We start from the raw sequence: 7,387 nt of genomic DNA, 5'->3' as shown, positions 1-7,387 counted from the left end.
AGCAGTCACTAGACCAGGCCATACTGACTTTGATAAAGTGAGTGATGGGACGGACATTGGACTTTTTGGATATTTTGTTTTTTTTCTCCAGATATCACTCACATTATGTTGTAAATTATGGACTCTGTTACATTATAAACGTTTAACATTTCAATAGGCCTTCATATGGACTGAATATGGAAAGAGGCATGTGGTACACATTAATTACTCGATCATTTGGAGTGAAACTAATCTCCCTCCAAACCATTCCAGTGAAATATTGTAAAAAGTGTCTCAATTGTAAATACAATTTAATTCACTAATACATTAATATCAATTAAGCTATACAAGCACATCCTTCCTGATGAAGCCGGTCAATTTGACATATGGTTCAAGTGCGTACAGTCAAAACTGTGGGAGGAGTAGCGGGGAAAAAAGACTACTCCTATAGAATAATATGCATGAATAAAGTGTTACAATTACAATAGTCTGTTTACCAGACTTGTTTTTTATCTGAGACTTTACACAATTTGTAAAGTCTTGTCTCAGATAAAAAAACAGTAATAGGCTGATCTTTCACAGATTACACTAATGTCAGGGTCATGTTTCTTCACAATACTGTGTTGAAATATAAACATTTGGAACCATGACCGTGTTGAGAAGCTGAATCTAAAATAAAATAACTGCAGTAATTTCAGCAGTGTTTGAAACAAGTTACCCTAGCTGATTCTTGTTGGGTGGAATGTGGAATGCAAGACATTGAATACCTTTACCATTCACATGTAATTCAGTCAGTAAAGTAGATCATATGGATGTGCTATGCATTGACTCATTGACATGGTTATCTTTGTGTTGTCTGTGAGGGACATTGGTGTGTAATATGGCCATGGTCATTGTTTGGTCTGTTTACGGTTTACCATTGACATGTAATACTGTCAGGAAGAATAACTTGTACAGAGTGATGGGTCATCGTTGTAGTTCAATTGGTCTGCAATTCATTCACATATGCAAATGACCCCACAGGCACACTGTCTGTTTCACAACAAACAAGTATGTGTGGCGCAACCACATAGTTGCTGACAATTTAAAAGTTTGATTTTGTCATACATGTTGTGGGTATGAAGGTTTTCTATATATTTTTTGTGATGGAAAAGGTTTTTTTTTATGTTCCCTCAGCCCTATGTTCCCTCAGCCCTATGTTCCCTCAACCAAGTGTAATTATCAATTAATTAATTAATTAATTGAACAAACATAATTATATACATACATAAAATATTACATTAAATAAATAAATAAATAAATAAATAAATAAATAAATAAATAAATACATACAATACATACATACATACATACATACATACATACATAAATACATAAAAAAATAAAAAACAAAATTTCAAGAAATTTTACTGGGTGCCTGAAGCTTTTGAGCATTTGAGCCACGGACCACCATTTGATGACATTTAGCCTCTCAGAAGGGTCCATTGTGTTACATGTGAGCCAGGTCTCCCCATTGACTTTCAATGGGGTATTTTGTCTAAGTTTATTGCGCATTACGTTACCACCAACATTCTAATGCTAACATGCTAATACTAACATGCTAGCATGCTAACATTTTAATGCTAACATGCTAATGCTAACATGTTAATGCTAACATGCTAATGCTAACATGCTAATGCTAACATGCTAATGCTATCATGCTAATGCTATCATGCTAACATGCTAATACTAAAAAGGTAATACTAACATGCTAATGCTAACATGTCAATATGCTAACATGCCAATGTTAACATGCTAATGATAATGCTAACATGCTAATGCTAACATGCTAATGCTAACATGTTGATGCTAACATGCTAACAAGCTAATGCCAACATGCTAATGCTAACATCTAATACCAACATGCTAATGCTAACATGCTGATGCTAACATGCTAATGCTAACATGCTAACATGCTAATGTTATCATGCTAACATGCTAATGCTAACATGCTAATGATATCATGCTAACATGCTAATACTAACATGCTGATGCTAACATGCTAATGCTAACATGCTAATGATAACATGCTAATGCTAATATGCTAACATGCTAATGCTAAGATGTCTGAGCTGTAAAGGTCCATTTGGTTTCGTTCAGGGGGGCGGCCCGGTTCCGGCGAGCCGCCCTGCTTCTGAAACGGTCGAGAAATGACAGTTATGTGTTTCCCCGATTTTCTCCATTGACTTTCAATGTGTGTGTGTGCGTGCACATGTGTGCATGTGCGTTCGTGTGTGCGCGAGAGGTGGTCAACTTGGTCTAAGTGCATGGAGCAAGTTTCAAGACTGTAGCTTGTTGCAAACAAAAGTTATAGCTGTGTAAAGGCCAGCCAATAGGAATACAGAGGGGCGGGGCTTAAGCAATTAAGCCATTACAGCTTGTTCCTCTTGATGGTCTACGTCCATGTACCAAAGTTTGAGGCTGTAGCATGTTGTAAACAATAGTTGGAGCTGTGTAAAGGCCAGCCAATAGGAAGACAGGGTTTGTGTGTGTGTGTGCGTGCGCGTGTGTGTGTGTGTGCGCGCTCAGGGGGGCAACCCGGTTCTGGCGAGCCACCCCGCGTCTGAAACGGTTGAGAAATGACAGAGTTACGTGTTTCCCCAATTGTCTCCATTGACTTTCAATGTGTGTGTGTGTGTGCGTGTGCATTCGTGTGCGTGCGTGTGTGAGAGGTGGTCAACTTCACCTTGAATCATTAACAATGTATCATTTTCAGCTGGGCTACGCTATGCAAATGCACCCACTATTGAAAGCAAAAAACACACTGACTCAATGAGAGAATTTGTTCAGACATACGGGCCGAGCCGCACGTTTCGATGTATATATTGTGGGGCTTTGGTAAACCGTGCGGCCGGCCATAGACGTCAACGTTTCGTGTCTTGATTATTCTGGGTGCCTGCCATGCAATGGCAGAAACACAGGTTGAAATCCGCAACCAATACTTAATTATTATCGTCAAGACACGAAACTTTGACGTCTACGGCCGGCCGCACGGTTTACCAAAGCCCCACAATTCTGGGTGCCTGCCATGCAATGGCAGAAACACAGGTTGAAATCCACAACCAATACTTAATTATTATCGTCAAGACACGAAACTTTGACGTCTACGGCCGGCCGCACGGTTTACCAAAGCCCCACAATATATACATCGAAACGTGCGGCTCGGCCGGGAATGGTGTGCTTGTGCTTTTCTTTCCGTTTCAGGTTACCGTGCCGACGTAATTCGCAATAAACTACGCGAAAAATGCCCCATGCAAAGTCAATGGGGAAACGCGGGTAAAAACAGAAAACGACACGTTACTTTGGAGCCACATTGCTCTGGCATACTGTCACCTCAAACAGCACACGAGGCCATCAACTTTGTTGTGGTTCAGACGGAATTCGAATACGTTGCACGGTTTGCCCGCTATCGCAGTTCAAAGTGTGTGTGGTCTGAGCAAAAATCTCGACTCACAGTGTTGCACAGCCAGAGAGAGAGCGGGTCAGAGGGAGAAGCCAATGTGAAAACTGTAGCGAAATTCTCCGAGCAAATCGTCCTCACGGCCAAAATATTCACTTTACACGCATGGGTTTCGGTAATTTTGTAGCCACACTCGTCCTCTTTCACCCAATTTCACAACCACAGCCCAGATTCATACGGTACGTGAACTACAGCCCTGAAAGCGACAGGTGTACCATCATAATGTGTCATAGAACTTCATGTTAACTGCTTGAATGAGTCAGCAATTTTTTCATCACAAACACAATTTATTAACTCGCTCTTATAACCACGTTTATTATCGTACCAATACCACGATCGCACACGGCGTACCTTAATGTCTCGGGTCACTCACGGCGAAAACAAAAATCGCATTCGACTTTTACTTTTTGCGCTAGAGCAATTTGTTCGGACCGTATGTCTGAACAAATTCTCTCATTGAGTCAGTGTGTTTTTTACTTTCAATAGTGGGTGCATTTGCATAGCGTAGCCCAGCTGAAAATGATACATTGTTAATGATTCAAGGTGAAGTTGACCACCTCTCACACACGCACGCACACGAACGCACACGCACGCACATGGTTCAAGGTTCAAGGTTCAAGGTTCAAGGTTGTTTATTAATGTCCCCGAAGGGCAAAAGGTTTTACAGCAGGTCATAAGGCTTGAAACACATATAAATACATCAGTCAGACCAAAGTTATTGCTGCTGGTCGCAAGCGTGCGCTGCGCCCGGCCTACTTGCATCTTCAGAAAAGAAGAAGAAGAATGGGGGTGGGGGGGGGGGGGAAGCATGAATGGGAGACGGGTGTTGACAGAGAGGGAGGGGGGGGGATGGAGACATCACATCACATTACAGTTGCATTGTGCAGGCACGGAAACTTGGGTGCGGGTGAGGGTTGGTTTTGGGTCTGAGGACAAATAAAAAACACTGATTCTCACGCCACGCTTCGATATGAAGGGCTGCCTGAGAGCAGGAAAAAAATGTACACAGCCGGCAGGTGGCGGGTGGGGGGGGGGGGGGGGGGTTGGGTATGTGGGTGAAGGCGGTGTGTGTGTGTGGGTGTGTGTGTGAGTTCATTGTCTGTGAGAGTTCATGTTTATGTTTGCGTATCCTGGGCTTCTCGTATCTGGGCCCCCGGGTCACGTTGTCTCAAAGTCCAGATAGTAGGAGGAATAACAGCCATGCTGTGCAGACTGTGACCTTGATTCCCAGGCGAGGCTCCTCAGTTGGCGGGGACGGGGGGGGTCAAGCGGGGTGGGGGGGGGGCGCGTGCTTTCATTCCTGTCCGCAGTCTATCATCCTTGGGCCAAGTTTCCAGATTGTAGAGAGAAGAATGGTTTTTACTCTTCTCCTCTGTCGAATTTTGCTCGCAATAAAGCCCCTTGCATCGCGGCCTGGCGCTCCAGGCTCACCTCCAGCCTTTGTTCCAAGGCACTGAGCCGTTCTGAAAGTCTCTGCACGTTGGTATCCATCTTGCGAATCAACTCAGACATAGCCATGGAAATGTTCCCGACCACTTTGCAAAGGTCATTCATTACGGTGAGCGGCATAGAGGGCCCGTCGCTGTCGACTGCTCCCCCCTTCGACATCCGAGCAATTTGACGAATTTTCCGGTAGATCAGGGCGCCGCCTATTCCAAAAATCAGCCCCTTTGTCACCATTAAGCCAATGATCCAGATATCTTCAGCGTCTACTACCGTAAGGACGGAGAGACAGAGTATATTCCAATTTTCCCGGTAAAGGTCTCTGACGTAACCCGCAGGGAAAGATCCAGGGGGACACGTGGGCTCCCCAGCACCGGAGTGTTTTTCCGAAAAGATTTTGTCGAAAGCGCTCAAAGACCAGCTAATTAGATCCATGTTTGTTCAGAGATCAGACAAGAGACAGTGCAGACAGTGCAGAAGGACACGCGGAGCAGGGAAGAGAGTAGAGGTGGGAGAGAGGAGGAGAAAATGCGACCGCCCTCTTCAAGAGGCAAGCAGACATGTGCACGCACACACACACACATTGAAAGTCAATGGAGACAATTGGGGAAACACGTAACTCTGTAATTTCTCAACCGTTTCAGACGCGGGGTGGCTCGCCAGAACCGGGTTGCCCCCCTGAGCGCACACACACACACGCGCACGCACACACACAAACCCTGTCTTCCTATTGGCTGGCCTTTACACAGCTCCAACTATTGTTTACAACATGCTACAGCCTCAAACTTTGGTACATGGACGTAGACCATCAAGAGGAACAAGCTGTAATGGCTTAATTGCTTAAGCCCCGCCCCTCTGTATTCATATTGGCTGGCCTTTACACAGCTATAACTTTTGTTTGCAACATGCTACAGTCTTGAAACTTGCTCCATGCACTTAGACCAAGTTGACCACCACTCGCGCACACACGAACGCACATGCACACATGTGCACGCACACACACACACATTGAAAGTCAATGGAGAAAATCGGGGAAACATGTAACTGTCATTTTTCAACCGTTTCAGAAGCAGGACGGCTCGCCGGAACCGGGCCGCCCCCCTGAACGAAACCAAATGGACCCTTACAGCTCAGACATCTTAGCATTAGCATGTTAGCATTAGCATGTTAGCATGTTAGCATTGGCATGTTAGCATTAGCATGTTGTCATGTTAGCATTAGCATGTTAGCATGGTAGCATTAGCATGTTAGCATTAGCATGTTAGCATTAGCATGTTAGCATATTAGCATGTTAACATTAGCATGTTAGCATGATAGCATTAGCATGTTAGCATTAGCATGTTAGCATGTTAACATATTCGCATTAGCATGTTAGCATTAGCATGTTAGCATTAGCATGTTAGCATGATAGCATTAGCATGTTAGCATTAGCATGTTAGCATTAAAATGTTAGCATGCTAGCATGTTAGCATGTTAGTATTAGCATGTTAGCATGTTAGCATTAGAATGTTGGTGGTAACGTAATGCGCAATAAACTCAGACAAAATACCCCATTGAAAGTCAATGGGGAGACCTGGCTCACATGTAACACAATGGACCCTTCTGAGAGGCTAAATGTCATCAAATGGTGGTCCGTGGCTCAAATGCTGCACTGTCTTGGCAAGCTTCAGGCACCCAGTAAAATTTCTTGAAATTTTGTTTCTAGTTATAATTATTACGATTAAGTATGTGTTGCAGATTTCAACCTGTGTTTCTGCCATTGCATGGCAGGCACCCAGAATAATACACTATAGGCCTATGTATTATAATGTCTTACAACTATGACAATTATAAATACAATATAATATAGGCTATTATAACAGTAATTACAATACAATATAATCTATTATTGTGTATTACAACTATATCCTGGTCTAAATAAAAATAAAAAGTCAGTGAGTGATCAGTCATTTTGAAGTGTTTGGCCCAGTTTGGCCTAGCTCAGACCTACTCTAGAGTGGATACTTTTTAGTACCACTTTGACACCGCTCTACCTTGTAGTGGGAAATGGGGCACAAGTGGGCAGTGTGCATGGTGTGGTGCCATGTCAATGGAAAAGTGCCCATATAACCCAAAATACTGTTGGTAAATCTGAAATCTTGCTGGAAAATATAAATAAATAAATAAAAAACACTGAGACACTGACATATCATCTTTTTACAATGCAAGGACATAATGGCACAGCTTTGAGTACTAAATCAGGCCTTACTGTGGTCTGTGGTGAACAGTCAAAAGGACCAACCCCGGACTATATGTCTAAATAATGTCTTGAGCAAGACACTTACACCCCAAGCGCCCAGCGTAACTATTTGAGCAGCCATCAGCTGTAGCTGGAACTGAATTTCCCTTGTGAGACTATAATGTCTCCTTCCTTTTATCCTAAAGCAAACTAAGAACAAATTATTGATGATTAGTGTTGCCATGAAT

The sequence above is a fragment of the Protomyctophum parallelum genome, assembly GCF_964188405.1.
Source record: "Protomyctophum parallelum genome assembly, chromosome: 1".
Taxonomy (NCBI): domain Eukaryota; kingdom Metazoa; phylum Chordata; class Actinopteri; order Myctophiformes; family Myctophidae; genus Protomyctophum; species Protomyctophum parallelum.
The sequence above is the reverse complement of the archived record's forward strand: the minus strand, read 5'-3'. Positions refer to the sequence as shown.